This window comes from Lissotriton helveticus, chromosome 6 (assembly GCF_964261635.1).
Source record: "Lissotriton helveticus chromosome 6, aLisHel1.1, whole genome shotgun sequence".
NCBI lineage: Eukaryota > Metazoa > Chordata > Amphibia > Caudata > Salamandridae > Lissotriton > Lissotriton helveticus.
In genome coordinates, this window is record NC_136067.1 from 438,709,649 (window position 1) to 438,727,597 (window position 17,949).

The following is a 17,949-nucleotide window of genomic DNA, read 5'->3' on the forward strand; positions in this document are numbered from 1 at the left end:
CTTCATTCACCTTTACACTCCTTCTCTCACCATCAGTACTCTTCCTTCACACTCACTCATCTTGTCCAACTCCCTCTTTCCTCTGTCTGTCCCTCACTTGTCTTTCCTATCTTCCTCAATCACTACCCTTGTCTTGCTGTATCGATCAGTCTCTTCTCACTGCCCCTTACTCTCTTTCCTTCATATCATCACTCAGTGACCTTCAATCACTCAACTTCTTTCACTTCCTCACTCCCTTTCGCTCACTGCCCTTTTCTCCATTCGTCTCTACCTCTCTTCCTCTGTGTCAGTCAGTATAACTGATTTACTCCTTCGCAGTCTGTCACTCTCCGTCTGTTTGTCTCTTTTACTGTCTCCCTCTCTCTCCACCAGTCTTCCTTTTCTTTCCTCTCTCTTTCAATAAATCCTTCTCTCTCACTTACTTCTTTTTCCTATCTCTTAATATGCTTCTTTTTCCATCACTGCCCTTCCCTCACTCTTATATCCCTTCCCTCACTATCACTGCCCTTCATTCAATCTGAGTCTTCTTCCTCCACTTCATGTTCTCTTCTCTCTGCATCACTCTCATTCCATTTCTTCTGCACCCATTCCCTCACTCTTCCCCACACTCTTTCGCTCACTCCATCCGTCCATTCCCTTCCCTTATTCCCGTTTCCTCAATCCATTTTGGCAACTATCATTCCTTTAGTCTCTCACTCCTTTCGCTCCATTACTCAGTTCCTCTCTCCCTCTGTGTTTCTCCCTCACCCTTCCTTTCTTTCCCTTTTACTTTTTTTACACTTCTACTTTCTTTTGTATTATGAAATATATATCTTATAACTCAATGTTTTCTTGTCTTCCACAGATACTATATTGATACAAAATAATTCCATTAAGTTGTCATTATTTATAAGCAAAGTATGACAAACAGAAAATACTTTTTCTTCACTCTCTTACTTCTCTTTCTCTCTTTCCTATTTTTTAACCTCTCTCTTACTCTTCCTCTACTCATCTTACTCGCCTTTTCTCATTCGCATTATTACCCTTCATTCAGTTTTTAGACTTTCTATAACTATCAGTACTGTCTCTTCACCGTCACTCACATTGTCCAACCCCCTCTTTCCCCTGTCTGTCTCTCACTTCTCTTTCCTTATGTTCCTCCATCACTACCCTGTGTTACTGTACCGTTTAGTCTTTTCTCACTCCTCCCTTACTCTATTTCCATAACATCAACCCTCACTCTCCTTCACTCACTCCACTTCTCTCACTCCCTCACTCCCTTTTGCTCAATTCTCTTCCTTTATTCCTTACCTCACTCTTCTTTCCTCCATCTGTCTCTAAATCTCTTCCTCTGTCTCAGTCACTATAAGTGATTTACTCCTTCACACTCCCTCACTCTCCTTCTGTTTGTCTCTTTCACTGTTTTTCTCTCTCTTCACTACTCTTCCTTTTATTTTCTCTCTCTCTTTCTATAAATATGCTTCTTTTTCATTCACTCCCTTTCCCTCAATCCTATATCACTTCCCTCACTGTTACTACCCTTCAATTAATCTGAGTTCTTTTCCCCCACTTCATGTTCTCCTCACTGTGCATTAGTCCCATTCCCTTTCTCTTGCTTATATTCCCTTACTCACCCTCACTCTCTTTTACTTACTCCATCTGACAATACCCTTCCCTTATTCCCCTTTCCTTGTTGCTTACTCTCATTCCTTTAGTCTGTCACTCCCCTTCACTCCTTTTCTATCTCTCTCTGTCTCACTCAGTCTAACTACTTCACTCCCTGTTACTCACTTGCTCTCCCTCTCTTACTGTCTCACTCTTTCCTTTTCTCTCTTCCCTCACCCTTCCTTTCTTTCCCTTTCTGTTTTTTTCACTTCTACTTTCTTTTGTATTGTGAATTATATATTATAACTCAATTTTTTCTTGTCTTCCACAGATACTATATTTATAATAAAAAGTACAAATAACTTGTCATTATTTATAAGGTAAGTATGACAAACAAAAACAAAACTTTTTAAGCACTCTATTATTTCTCTATCTCTCATTCCCTTTGTTCACTCTCTCTTTTACTCACCTTCCTTTTTTTCATCTTAATCCCCTTTCCTCATTCTCCTTACTCCTTTTTATTCACCTTTACACTCCTTCTGTCAATATCAGTAGTCTTTCTTCATCCTAACTCACCTTGTCCAACTTTCTCTTTTCCCTCTCTGTCTCTCACTTCTCTTTCATATCTTCCTCCATCACTACCCTTGTCTTGCTGTATTGCTCAGTCTCTAGTCACTCTCCCCTTAGTCTTTTTTCCTTCACATCATGCCTCACTCTCTTTCACTCACTCTACTTCTCTCACTCCCCCTCACTCTCTTTCCGTCACTCCATACGTCACTTCCTTTCCCTTACTCCTCTTTCCTCATTCACTTTTGCTAACTCCCATTCCTTTAGTCCCACACTCCCCTTCACTCCATTTCTCTCTCCCTCTCTCCCTCTATCTCATTCAGTCTAACTGCCTTACTCACTCACTCACTTTTTTCATCCTTGTTTCTCTCCCTGTCTACCTCTGTCTCACTCACTCTAACTGCTTTACTCCTTTTCAGTTAACAGATAACAAAGAATCTCATTGTAGAAGTTGCATCGGAGGTGGACATTGGCGAAAAGTGGCCGGATATTCAGAACAGTCGATGAAGGAGATGCTCCTGCAGATGAAGTGCTGGGAACAGTAACTGGAGAGTTCGCTGCAAGGGTTTGGGTAGATGCCCTTGCATAGTTGTTAGAATGTACATTTTAAAAAATGTACGTGCCTAATCAATGTGTGTATACTAAAAGACTAGTGTTTCTTTTGGTCTCCTCTAGATAGCACACTACCACAGATTTTGCAGGTGAACTTTGGTGTATTTACTTTCTTGTGCCCCTCTGGAAAGGTGAAAAACTTCCAGATAAAGAACTCCTTGGTCTTCTTACCACGTGGCTGCTCTTCAACAAACTCCACATCTGAGTCAGATGATGAAGTTCCTTTACTCCCCCACTCTCCTTCACTTCATTTCTCTCTCCCTCTCTCCCTCTGTCTCACTCAGTGTAACTGGTTTACTCCATCTCAGTCAGTCACTCTCCCTCTCTTTCTCTCTCACTCTATCTCTTTCTCTCCCTCTCTCTCACTCTTCCTGTTTTTCTCTTTCTGTTTTCTTCACTTTTACTTTATCCCTCAGTCCTCTTTCCTCTCTCTTAATCTCCTTCCTTCTCTCTCATTCCCTTTCGTCACCCTCATACCTCTTTTCTCACTGTTACTCTCTTTCACTCACCCTCAATACTTTTCCTTCAGTCACCTTACCTCACTCCCCTTTCCTCAGTCCCTCACTCCATCTCACTTACTCCCCTTCATTTATTCCTTCCCTCACTTTTTTTCATCCATTTTTCTCTTCTTGTTTCCCTCTGTTTCAGTCAGTTTGACTGGCTCACTCCTTCTCTGTTCTTTGCTCTCCCTCTCCTTCTCTCTCACTCTGTCCTTCTCTCTCCCTTAAACTCCTATCCTCTCTATTTCTATCACTCCTCTTCTATTCCTCACTCACTTCCCCTGTGCCTAATTTTCTTTTTTCTCTCTCACTCGTCTTTTGTCTTCCTCATACTACTTCCCTAACTGTCACTGTTGTTCACTCACCATCACTACCTTTCTCCCTCTGCACTTCATTCTACATCCTTGGTCTTCTTACTATGTGGCTGCTCTTCAACAAACTTCACATCTGAGTCAGATGATGAAGTTATTTTACTCCCTCACTCTCATTTACTCTATTTCTCTCTGCCTCTCTCCCTCTGTCTCACTCAGTGTAACCGCCTTACTCCCTCTCAGTCGCTTGCTCTCCCTCTCTTTCTCTCTCTCTCTCTCTCTCTCTCTCTCTCTCTCTCTCTCTCTCTCTCTCTCTCTCACCCTTCCTGTCTCTCTCTTTCTTTTTGCTTCACTCCTACTTTATCCCTCAGTCCCTTTTCCTCTCTCTTAATCTCCTTCATCTTCTCTCATTCCCCTTCCCTCACCCTCATACACCTTCTCTAAGTGTCACTGTCCTTCACTCACCGTCATTACCCTTCCCCACTCCACTTCCTCTTGTCTGTATTTTTCACCCTTTCACTTTCCCATTCCCTTTTCCTCACTCCCCCTCGCTCTCCTTCTGTGACTCTACTCTTTACTCCCCTTCTCTCACTCCCCTTTTCTAAGTTCCTCCATCCGCTCACTCCACTTTTCTCTCCCTCACTCCCCATCTCTCACTTTCCATTACCCCCCTTCCCTCACCCTCATACCCCTTCCCTCACAGTGACTCCACTTCTCTTACCTTCACTCTGCTCTACTTCTCCCTTCCCATCTCTTACTCCCCTTCTCTGTCTCTGTTCCATGCTCCCCTTTTCTCACTCCTCGTCTCTCACTTTTCTTTCCTTCCTGCCCTTCCCTTACTCTTTCTCTCCACTTACCTCACTCCCCTACCCTTAGTCCCCTTGTTTTAGTCCCTCTTTGACTCCTCTTTTCTCACTCACCATACTACCCTTCCCTCACTCATTCCATCAGTACTTTCCTCCTTTTCACTCAGTCATTTCATTCATTCATTTATACACTACACTTTCATTCAAAGAAAGTATGACACAGTACATAAAAGATATAGCTCTTCCTTGAGAAGTGAGGTTAGTTCTGAAAAGAACTGTTTTTTTTGTCTTTTTTTTAACAATTTTATATTTTTTTGGGATTTTTCTTCAAACAAAAACAGTAAACAGGTAACAAAAAATTGTTCAACTGGAACAAAAGTAAAAAATGAAAAAAATTATGTGCGGCTGCATAGGTGCTGTGAGATCCTGATGTCGATCAAGTCCACACTTTGCTCACCAAAACATATAATTTCATTGCACTCATTACAAGAAATATGAACTTTGGCAAAATTTGGACGGAGGTCCAGCTGTCTTGTAGTTGGCGATTGTACTGCCGAAGAGGTGCTCGACCCAGCAGGTGGAATCTCCCTGGCCACAGCTCTAGTTGCTGCACGTGCGTAATTGATTGGATGCACATTCTTCACATGCCTTACCATTGTATGGATGCTAAAGGAGCACTTCTTTTTGGGGTCTCCTCTAGATAAAACAGTGCCGCAGATGACACAGGTCACTTTGGGGGCATTTACTTTTTTTTGCCCCTCCGGGAATGTAAAAAATTGCCAAATGAAAGACAGATTCTTCTTGTCCTTTGGAGGCTCTACAACAAAGGTTTTCACCTCACTATCCGAAAAAGACTGCTGTTGGGCCATGTTGGAATAGGATTGCAGCACAATGTCTGTTCAGGTCCTTCTCCCAACAAAGTAAAAGAGATAGTGATGGAAGTGGGTTGGGTGTTTGAAGAATCTAGAACAGAAACTGCCATAAACCAATCAAAAGTGTTGTTTTCAAGTCACATGACTTTATGTGCGCGCATCGTGCGCGCACGCATGCACGCACGGTGCGCGACCGTCGCTTCAAAATGGCGTTCCGATTTTCTTAAAAGTTTCAAAACGTGAAAAGAAGGTAGGAAAGAGACTCCCTGACCCCTAAGGCTTTCTCAGGGGGTCCCTGAAAGACTCCGATGGGCAAAAAAAACATTAAAAAAACAAAAACAAATTGCGAGGTGCGCGCACGTGGCGCGCAACCACGAGGCAGAAGTCACTCAAAAACAATAGTGGAGAACATGAAAAGGAGGCAGGGTAGAGACTCCCTGACCCCCTAGGCTTTCTCAAGGGGTCCCTGAAGGACCCCAAAAGGCAAAAAAAACATTTAAAAAAAAAGAAATCGCGAGGTGCGCGCACGTGGCGCGCACCTTCAAGGCAGAAGTCAGTCAAAAACAATAGTGGAGAACGTGAAAAAGAGGCAGAGTAGAGGCTCCCTGACCCCCTAGGCTTTCTCATGGGGTCCCTAAAGGACTCCAAAGGGCAAAAAAAAATGTTTTTAAAAGAAAATTTGCAGGTGCGCGCACGTTCAAAATAATCAGGTATAAAAAAAGCAAATAACAAATTTGAGTGTTTATTGTTGATTGAAGATGTAGACTATACTGTTGAACTTTAACCAAATCATAAAAATTAGCTGTGCCATGGCATATTACTGGATACAGTCAATCTATTATAATATACAAAGACAGTTTGTGAAAAATAAATATATACAAATATAAAATTGATACAGTAATGAGCATGTTAAAAACTTTAGAAATTCTCTGAAAAAAACATATGTTTCAGACCAGATATAGGAGCCTATTACGATGGCGGACGGAACTGCGTTCGTCCGCCACCCCAGAGGAGGAGGGACCGTCCGCAGGGGCAGCGGTGGTCCCTCCGTGCCAATTAGGATGTGACCGCCACCCTGGCGGTCACATCCTGTATTCTTAACATTGCGGCGGGTGCTGCTTGAAGCAGCACACGCCGCAATGTTAAAAAAATGCATGTTTACCTTTGCATGCACGAAGCTGCAGGCACCGTGTGGTGCCTGCCGCTTCCTGCATGCAAAGGCCCCATGTGCGCCCACCACCCCTTTCACCCCTAGGGCCCCAACAGGCCCCCAAAGACAACACCGTATGCCTTTCCACGGCGGAAATGCCGCCGTGGAAAGGCATATGACCGCAGCTATCCTAATATGGCTGGCGGTGTCTGATAGACACCGCCACCCATGTTAGTGCTTTTCCGCCGCGGTCGGAAGGCAACCGCGGCGGAAAAACGGCAGACGGAAAAAAGATCCCCCAGCCATCCTAATCTGGCGGGGGGTCTTTTTCCAGTCCGCAGCAGATAATCCGCATCCTACGGGCCGGCGGTGGATTCCGCCGGCCCGTAGGATGCGGATTATCCGCAATTATAATCTGCCCCATAGTTAGAAATTAGCGTTTAAAAAACCTTACAAATTCACTGAAACCACCATAGGTTTCACACACGTTATAGTTGGGAATTAGCATTTGAAAAACCTTGCAAATTCGCCGAAAAAACCATAGGTTTCACACACGTTATAGTTAGGAATTAGCATTTAAAAAACCTTGCAAATTCACTGAAAAAACCATAGGTTTCACACACGTTAAAGTTAGGAATTAGCATTTAAAAAACTTTAGAAATTCACAGAAAAAAACATAGGTTTCACACACGTTATAGTTAGCTGGACATTTCATTCATACAAAACCATTGAAATTCCCCTCTTATAGTTAGTTCAGCTAACTATAACTCGCGCGACCGCAATGCACTGCTGATGACGTCACATATTACATATGGTCAGTGACATCACTCATGACATCACTGATGACATCTCAAATGACATCACTGATGATATCATCCTTGTGAAAGAGTGGGGGACCTCTTCTCACCCTAATATAACCTTTGATACACACATTCAAAAACGGAAACTACAATTTTCAAAATAATGGTGATACCAATACCAATTACAACAACCTATTAGGTAATTCTAACATCTACATTCACATGCACTCATTCACCAACAGTTCTATATAGCCACTCATACATGTACTCACTCATCATATGTACTCATACACCTATACATCTGGTTACACACTAACACTCATACATAGAGTTACTCACACACATACTCACACATGCAAATAAACTATCAAACATCCATTTACTTGCATATACATCTATACACACACTACCACACTTACTTCTACGGAAACTTACACATACTTACTCTCTTAAACAATCAATTATAAAAACACATACTTATTTATACAGGAACTCTTCCATTCTCTCACTCTCACATATACTCAATTATATACATCAATACTCACATGTAATAGTTTAAAACATATGTAGTTACTCATGAATACACTATTGAGACAGTCATTCACTCACTAACCCACGCATACACACAATCATCCATGCATACAGTCTTGCACACATGCTGTCTTCAAAACACATACAAACAGTGAGTCACTCATTCATGCATCTGTGCGCTAAGTAATATCCCCCACCGAACCATACAGACACTCATACTGATACTCAAAAAAACAACTAATAACCCATATAACCCATATACACACTCATGCAGCTACTCACCAACCCATGCAGCTACTTGTACACAAAGTGAGACACAGATACTGATATTTAAATATTTTAACATTACTCACTAATATATGTATTCACTAAGATACACTTAATAAGTCAGTTAACTAATCAATTTTACCAAAAAAAACATCCATTTAGACACTTATTTAACCATTTATTCTTCCATTAACCTTTAGATATACATATATAAAAAATATTTATTTTTCAGAAAGATACACAATCACTGGATGATGTCATCAGTGATGTCATTTGAGATGTCATCAGTGATGTCATGAGTGATGTCACTGACCATGTCATGAGTGATGTAATATGTGACTTCATCAGAAGTGCATTGCGGTCGCGTGAGTTATAGTTAGCTGAACTAACTATAACGGGGAAATTTCTATGGTTTTGTATGAGAGAAATGTCCAGCTACCATAACGTGTGTGAAACCTATGGTTTTTTCTGTGAATTTCGAAGGTTTTTTAAATACTAATTCCTAACTATAACGTGTGTGAAACCTATGGTTTTTTCAGTGAATTTGCAAGGTTTTTTAAATGCTAATTCCTAACCATAACGTGTGTGAAGCCTATGGTTTTTTCAGTGAATATATATATATATATATATATATATATATATATATATATATATATATATATATATATATATATATATATATACACACACACATATACATATACACACACACATATATATATATATATATATTACCTACTGGCGGTCGCCAGTAGGTAGTTATAGTCAGGACCTATTTTCCATTGGAAATCCGCAACATTTTATTTGGAATATCTTTGACGCCGGTTGACGAATCTTTGCTAAATTTTTAAAACTGGTGGGGCGCTCCGGTACGCTCCTATCCTGAAATTCGTGGGGTGATTCGTGAAGCGGGGGCCGAGAAAAAAGGGGGTCCCAAAACGTGTTTTCCCCCTGCAATTTCCCATCAGACCTTTAGCCACTGCTACAGCCTGAACTGCTGAACGGAATTACGCCAAATTTGGCAGAGATGTAGTCCTCAGTTCAGACTCCTGCTTTTTTCTTAGATGGTGTCAATCTGCTCAGTAGTTCTTGAGAAAATTACAGTTAAAAGCATATATATATCTATGGGTGCGGTGGATCCGCGGACTCTGGGCACACCGTGAGCGTAGCATAAGCGCAGCCTTCCGAACACGCGCTGAATGCTAATTGGCTGTCAAGTTGTTGTCCATATTCAAAACCAGGAACTGTTGTCAGCCATTTTGTGCTGCGGTAGAAGCAAGGCTGAAGAAGTCAGTGGAATAAGTGTGCAAAATGTAGAAAGGGGGCAGGGTAAAAATACATTGACCCTCTAGAGGTACTTAGGGGGTGCCGGAAGGACCCTAAGGGCCTACTAAATTTTATTTTTATTCTTTAAACAGCAATTGCGCGTAGGGCTACAAAAAGAATGGTTGTGGGGCTCCGAGGCCCCCAAAGCCCCGGGGACTACCACTCCCCGGGGCTTTGTGTATTGTGGGTGGGGGGCTGTATGTCTCCCTGCCTGGAGCCCTTGAGGGCCCTGGGAACCTCCACCTCCATGGGCCGGCTCCAGCAGTTCCCAGGGTGCTTACACCCGGGACACTGCTGTTTTCTATGAGAGGGCGGGAGTTGCAAGGCTCCTGCCGTCCTATAGCAAACTTGGTTTGGATTTTGAAAGATAGAGCAGGGAAACCAAAACATATTGCTTTTCTACATGGGGAGCTGCATGTTAGCAGTTCCCCATGTGGAAAAGCAATGCCGGCTCCAGAAGGTTGCGGGGAGCTGGCTGGGACCATGGGGGCATTGGGGCTCCCCTGACGGTCCCCAATGCTTTATATAAGCCCGGGGATGGGGTCCCAGGGGATATTAGCAATTACTGATAGGGGCTATTTTTTTACGGTAAAATTAGGAGTCACGCTCCCAGCGCAGCGCTCAGTGCAGCCCCCTGGTGGGCACGTGTTGGATGTACGACTCATGATCTGTAGGGTGCCCGACTCCATGCGTTTGGTGCACGAGTCTAAAGCCTTGGGTGCACGACTCAAAGCAAAAAATTAAAAAAATTTTTTTAGACATACATGAAGCTTTTGGGTTTAGTTCTTAGGTGGCTCTAAAAAGAGCCCTTGTGTTTATTGAAAGATGTTGGTACCTACAAGTAAGTACCTATGCAGAGTCTAAAGTTCAAGAGGAAAGCTCTGTTACCTTCATCTGTAAAATGTAGACCATCTCTCCGATGTATGCCATGCATGTTGAAACGGAGATTGTTGTGGTAAATAGACCCCATTCTGTAGTCTTGGAGAAAAGCAGAAACAGATGTATTCACATGTTTCCTAGCTTTCTCAATCTGTGGACAAAATTGATTGGACCAGTTCCATGTCTGCCTTTGGCATATGTTAGAATAGACAAAGGCAGTTTGGGGTAAAAGTGTCATCAATTCTCCAAAGGTGTCCTTCATAAGCATTTCCAGAACTACCCCAGTCAAAGTGCATAGGTCATTGCCACCATAGTGCACAATTGTGAGGTCAGGGTGTTGGAGATGCAAAAAGGATTTAACCAATGGCATCAATTGGTGCCACTTTAACCCTCTTTGTCCAATCCATTTAATGTCTACATTGGGTAAACTTAGGTCTTTGTGAATGTGTTTGTTTTCTGCTTACCTTTGGCCTCAGAAAATATAGCTCTATCCCACAATCCACACTCTAAGCATCTTGAAGGGAGGTATGGATGCACTCAGATAGTCTCTGTAAATTAAATGGCATTTTGAAAGGTAAGATTTTTCTAAAATGTTGGATAAGATGTAGTTTTGAAAAAAGAAAAGACATAATTGGTTGTTTGAGAACATTCCACAGTGAAAACTAGGGTGCATGTTTCTGTTTTTTAAAAGCATATTTCTTATTGGTTAACAAAATCTGATTGAAAGGAACATTACATAGGATAAGCTGTTATGTTGAAAAGTCAGGTAACAAAAACAATGGTCCTAGACCTTAATTTCTTAGTCGAGCAAATCAAGCTTATAATTACTAGTTTCTATTTTTGAGCTTACTTTACTTGCTCACAATATTTAATAAAAACATAGACATTTGAACTAAAAATGCAACAACCCAGAAAGTTATGCAGGTGAATAATCGTATTTTAATTCACTGTATTTCAAAACAACCATTTGAAAGTTCAGATTAATTTATGACACTTGGTACATCAAGAGGATGCCCCTACAAACGTGCAAAGGGAGAAGTGCTCAACTGTTGAAAAAGTGAGTGAAAAGAGCAGAGATGAGTGACCTCTTTTAAAAAACGGAGAAACAAAGGAATATAACTGATTCACTGTTTCCAGTCAGTGATATCTTGGTTGCCTTCAATATTTACACATATTATTTTGTACATTAATGTCATCACAGTTAGGTTTCATCTGTAGCACGCTTTCAACGTTTATGGCTATAAGCGATCCAAGAAAGTTACTGGGGTTGTCGACATTTCCACCCAACTTAAATGCCTAGTGGTTAGTGAGGGCCTCAGCCTGCGGGTCTTCTTCAGGACGGGTGGGCAACCTCAGTACCATTGTGGTGTCAGACTCCCATGGGGAAATCAGGGTAGTCAGGGTGATCAGCAATGATTGTAAAACTCCATATGGAATCCCCAGTGTTCTCAAGTCGTGGAGAACCGTAGTTGAATCCTAATTAGTCCAGTCTGTTCCTAGTCACGATAAGTGTGTAGGTATCTCAAGGGATTTCAATGATCAATTGCCATCGGGAAGGGCTGTGGCCTCATCCATAGCAGATGCAATTCCTTCGTGTGCCGGTGAGGTCACAACCAGGGCAGCAGATGTCTGCTCTGATCCTGTTTAGTCTGTCTGGTTCCCAGAACCAGACAAACTAAACAGGATCAGAGCAATACAATATATTTTTATTGTTAAATTAATAAAAATCCTTACAATAAGAAAGGTAAGATTAACCAGTGTTTGCAACGCAGGTTACAGGCAACAACAGTCAAATACCAACATGCTTCTCTCAGAATCATTCCTAAATACACACAGATTCACATTATGATTCTAGACAACAAACACTATACCTTGGATATTACCAAAACACATTTACTAGTCTGGAAACGGTACTCCATATTAGTATAGGAGCCTGACTCATTTTGCAAATATATAAACCATGACTAGTTTCTAATCCTACCAAAATCTGAGAACAGAATAGGTTTTTAATCAGTTATATGTCTGCAAAGACATGGAATACCAAAATATTTCTCTCAGAATGATTCCTAAATGCACACAGACTCACTGTAACTCTACACAAGCAACACTATCCCTTACATTTTATGAAAACACATTTACGTGACTGTACACATTCCACAAAATGTTCTACTACACATTAGTATAGAGTACTTCTCTCAGAATGATTCCTAAATGCACACATACTCACTGTGTGATTCTAGGCAAACAACACTATCACTTGCTTTTTACCAAAACACATATCAAAGTCCAGAACGAGTACTGCATTTTAGTGCAGAAACTTGACTCATTTTGCAAGTACATAAACAATGACTGATTTCTAATTCTACCAAAACATGAGAACAACACAGATTGTTTAACAGTTATCTCTCTGCAAACACATGAAATACACAAATGCTTATCTCAGTGTGGTTTCTAAATTCACACACACTCACAATAAGATTCTAGGGAAAAAAAGGTACTTGCTACACTTTAGCAGGAGAAACACATTAGTCTCATCAAAATCAAAATGCATCACATACATTCCCTCACAAATTAATAACTCGCCTTTCTAATTGTTTTGTAGATGAAGTATATCAGTCACACACCAGATTTTCTTATACAGAATCTCTGTACAGTGCACCTGTCAGCAAAACCAAAGAATGGCTAAGTCTCCGTCTCATTTTGCACACATATATATGTAAAATCATCAAATCACATTGCTTCCCACATTAATTCAAAAGCAAACACTCATTTCTATTGGTTACATATTTCAACCCTTTTCAATTGACATAAATTTCAACCCTGCCCCAATCTGCCTTCCGCCTGTTACCATCAAAACAGTTCATGGAACACTTAACTGAGCACACAGGCCATAAAGTTCACCACACAGTGTTGCTAATCAAAACAGCAAGTGTGCTTAACTTTTCAAAATTATCAAAAATGGGGTGACCCAAAGTGGTACTGGACCTGGGTATAGTTCGGTAACAAAAACAATGGTCCTAGACCTTAATTTCTTAGCCGAGCAAACACTGGTTAATCTTACCTTTCTTATTGTAAGGATTTTTATTAATTTAACAATAAAAATATATTGTATTGTATTGTATTGACTGTTGTTGCAATTCCAAAGTGAGTCTTTCAGTACCATGTAGTAATCCATTCACTAAAGTAAAACTCAACCAATCATGAATTCACCCAGTGTCTCTCCTTATAGTACTGTAATCATTCAGTCAGTAAGCATGTACTCATGCAGTGAGGCAGGCTTTAGGGCATGGAGTGCTTCAAACTGCTATGCACTATGCATGTGGTGGTGTAACCAGTTTCAAACTTGTGCTTTAGGCCTACAATTCCACAATCACTATGCATACACTCCAGCAAGCACAGTGTGACTGCTGTTGCAATCCCATAATGACTCTTCCAGTACCATGTAGTAATCCATTCACTAAAGTAAATGTCAACCAATTAAGAATTCACCCAGTGTCTCTCCTTATAGTACTGTAATCATTCAGTCAGTAAGAATGCACTCTTGCAGTGTGCCAGGCTTTAGGGCATGCAGTGCTTAGAACTCCTATGCACTATGCTTGCAGTAGTCTAACCACCTTCACACTGTGTTTCAGACCTACAATTACCCAGCTAGTATCCACACACTCTAGTAAAAACTCTGTGACTGCTTTACAATCCCAGAGTGACTCTTTCAGTACCATGTAGTAATCCTTTCAGTTAAGTGCAAGAGATACTGTGGGAGTCAGTGTCCATTTGGGAAAATTGAGAGAGAATGATTTGGTTGGTTGATGTGTTTGCATACACATAAGTACTGCAGGGGGTGCATCTGTAGGGTAAGTGCAGGATACTGTAGAGGTAACAATTACTATTCTAACTCCATGGGGGTGCATATGTATGGTAAGTACAGGTTAGTGAAGGGGTAAAATTACTATTTTAATTCCATGGGGGTGCATCTGTAGGGTAAGTGCAGGTTAGTGTAGGGGTGACAATTACTATTCTAACTCCAAGGGGGTGCATCTGTAGTGTATGTGCTGGATAGTGTATCAGTAAAAAACAAAAAGATTTCCACCCCAAGGTGGTGCATCTGTAGGGTATGTGCAAGATAGTGTATGAGTAAAAATTACTATTTCAACTCCAAGGGTGGTACATCTTTTGTGTAAGTGCTGGAGACAGTATAACTAAAATGACTATTCCAAATCTAGGGGGTTGCATCTGTGGGGTATTTGCTGAATAGTGTATGAGTAACAATTACTATAAAAAAGAAAGGAGTTAAAGGAGAATCAGACACTCACTTTCACGGTCAACCTGGATGAACAGAAAGTGACGAGAGACGATTTCCTGACGTGTTTAGCTTTGAGAGCCTAGATAATCATTAAATGGGGTATAGCAGATAAGTGCGTAATTATTCTGGAACAAGCCTTTCGGGGTCTTGCGAAAGTTATCCTCAATAATTCGCATCACACTACACTTGTTATGCAAATGTCACACATGTTCTTTTTAACTTTGCAAGTGAAGCACAGAGCGGCAGACAGTGGTGAAACGTGAGTCAAGTGATTGATCGCTAATGCAGTGATAATGTTAACGCCGTGCCTGATAATATCCCTGATAATTTTTTTAAGATTGTTGATTATACTTCACCGTGGAAAGTTTATCTGATTTGCTTGTATGTTAAAAACAGAAACTTTCTATACGTATTTTTCATTGGTTGTAAAGCACAGTAAGACGACGTATTACCGACCAATCCCTTCCCCTTGTGCAGATTTTTAAAAACATTTGATTGGCTGTTGTGTGCTTAACTCTACCTACAATGCTGAATAAAGTTTGTCTAGTCTGGATTGCAAAAACCATTAACTGTGTAGATGGACGCCCAAACCATCCGCCATTTTATCTGTTCTTTACTCTCCAAGTTCATTCATGTTTCCTTATGACCAGATTTCGACTTTGCACATTGCACTTTCTTGTGGCTTTCCCCAAACAGGTGAGTTGGTGTGAGAGACTAACTCCCTGTCCGTGCAACAATTTAGCCCAACAAACTACCATGCACTTTGTATTGCTCTGCAATCTCTACAAAGATCCAAGAACACATTTTATCAAACCTGTATTGCGTGATATTAGACCCTGTTCTTATCAGGAGGGCTTTAATTTCTTATGTTCCTTATCTATTGCTGCTATCTGTATTGCCATGCTTAACTTTACTCTAACTGCCTCATCAATTAGGAAACAGTTTGAATTGTAATATGAAATTAAGTTTTTAAATGATTTTATAGCATTATCTATTTAATATACATGTGTGGAACACTAATTTGATGAATTAATTGTATTAATTATGACAGTTGTAGGGGAGTTAGAATAATGCTCGAGATTGATATATGTGTTGAAATTTTAAATTTTTAAAGCTTGATTATGTATTTTGTGACAGTCTTTTTGTATAGGTTTTCTTTTAGGAACTATGTATACATGTAAACTTTTATGATTCTCAAGAATCGAATGAAGTTATTTTAACTGACAGATTTAGATCCAGAATATCAAATAGAACGATAGTGGTGGTCGAATCATTTGGATGCCTTCAATGGCAGAGCGATATTTGCTTCGGCTCCAGATCTTGTCTTAGATTACGATGCAAGTCTGACTAGGTTGGGGCATGTGGTGTGGTCAGATCTCGACTGGAGGTAAATGGCCATTACAGGAGTCTACAATGCACATACATTGATTAGAGATGCTTGCACGGTCCTTTGCAATCCAGAGGTTTGCAAAAACAAGGTAAGTTCCAACATCCTTCGAATGGAGAACCTTACAGCAGTAAAATATATTAATCACCATGGAGGTACAAAATCCAGATGCCTGGCGGAATGGGGAAAAACATTTTGGGAATTCTGTATTGTTTACAATGTATCAGTAAAGAGTAAAGGCAAAACATTTTTCAGGATCTCTCAATACAGTAGCAGATTGGGATTCTATATATCTTCATGATTCCAGCAACTGGAGACCTCATCCTTTCATATCGAGGAAACTTTGTTGCAAATGGTGTCGCTTAGAAATGGATCTATTTGCTTCCAGACTCAACTCTCATCTCCAGGATTCTTCAACTGGAGACCAGATCACTTAGCACTATCAAAGAGATGCCTTTCAGAAGGAAGCTCATTGAACACAGATTGTCGCTGGAACCCCAATTACCCCTGAGCAGTATAGAGTCATCGTCCCTTCCTGAGCGTATTGCCACTGATGATGTAACCCCACGGTCTATTCAGATGTCACTGGCACTACCACATTCTCCACTCTCCAACCTGGGGAGTACAGCCCACACCCCCAAGACCCCTATGGTACACACTAGGAGCCAGAAGTTTAGTCAGGTCCGTGGGGGGAGCCACCTTTAAAGGAAAGGAAAGCTCAAGGGCTCCCAAAGCCCAATCAGCAGGTACCTAGAGCAACCAAATGCAAGGCGAGTGAAAATGGGAGCGAAGGTAACTTAAAGACCAATACTGCCCCCAATAATGCATGTATAACCACTACCACCATCACAACAACTGATCTATCATCATGCCCATCTGAGGCTGCATTTTGCACATGGATAGAAAACAATTTCTTGGCCCTGATCAACCCGCTCTTAGATAAACTGATCCTGATAGAAGTAGGGTTGGCAAAAATAGAGCAGTTTATTTCCAGTACCCTGCTAACCAACCCTAATGCGGCTGGGTGAAGGGACGGACTCTCAGTTGGTGAGCGGAACACATACCAGGGCACTCAGAAACACTGCACATTGTCCCACACTCCCAGTCACTCTAGCATCTGTGGCCAACCAATCCTTGCATCCCATTCATAGCGGCGTACCCCCTCCATCAGTTCTGACAACGGGTGATTCCCGCACTCGTGGTCCCCAGCATCGTGTTATTAGCAATTCTCATGCCCACACGTCCTTACACCTCTTTCCAGACTCGATACCCTACACAGTTGTTTTGGCCAATGTCCTAGTGTTACCGTCTGCTACACAGGAACACTGTTCTACATTGAGGAACAGGGCATTACATCTGTTGACGGTCAGGACGGGTATAAAGCATGACCTCTTCCCCAATTTTAAAATGGTTCGAAGAGTACCATGGATTGGTAGATCACACAAGTATATGTCTGGGGACTGTGTGGTCCTAAGCTTTGGGTCCCCGGGTCTGGTCCAACACATTTTGAACAGGGCAGGCAACTGACAAATCACGACAAATTATATCAATATCCTTCTCCTGGGCTTTTTTTACCAACCGCCTGCAGACAATAGGTGCAGTACACGGGGGTGGTATCACAAGCCTGTTGCAAATATAACTACGCAGTCCTCACATATAATCGTTTTGACATTTTCACCTCCTTAGATGACATCGATTGACTTAATACTGGTCTATCCTCCACAGGCACACACAACTTCAGGGGAATTTGCAAGAACGTTTCTGATCCTAAATCTCCGAATGGCATGGAACTAATTCCGAATGGGAACTCTAAACAGGCAGAGGCAGGATATGAGGGAGGCATTGACCTCTTGAGGGGTAAAAGACAAGGTGGGGTGGACAGGAGTAGTGCAGCGATGGTGGACCATCCTCCCACACCTCCCCTAGCAGGGTTCCCCATGTCTAACATTGGAACTAGGCAGGTTGTTTTGGCTAATGCCAATGCTCCCAACCCCTTGGCTATTCCCAACACTCCTAACCAAGGGCCACATAAACCAACCCTATCACTAGTCTCCTGG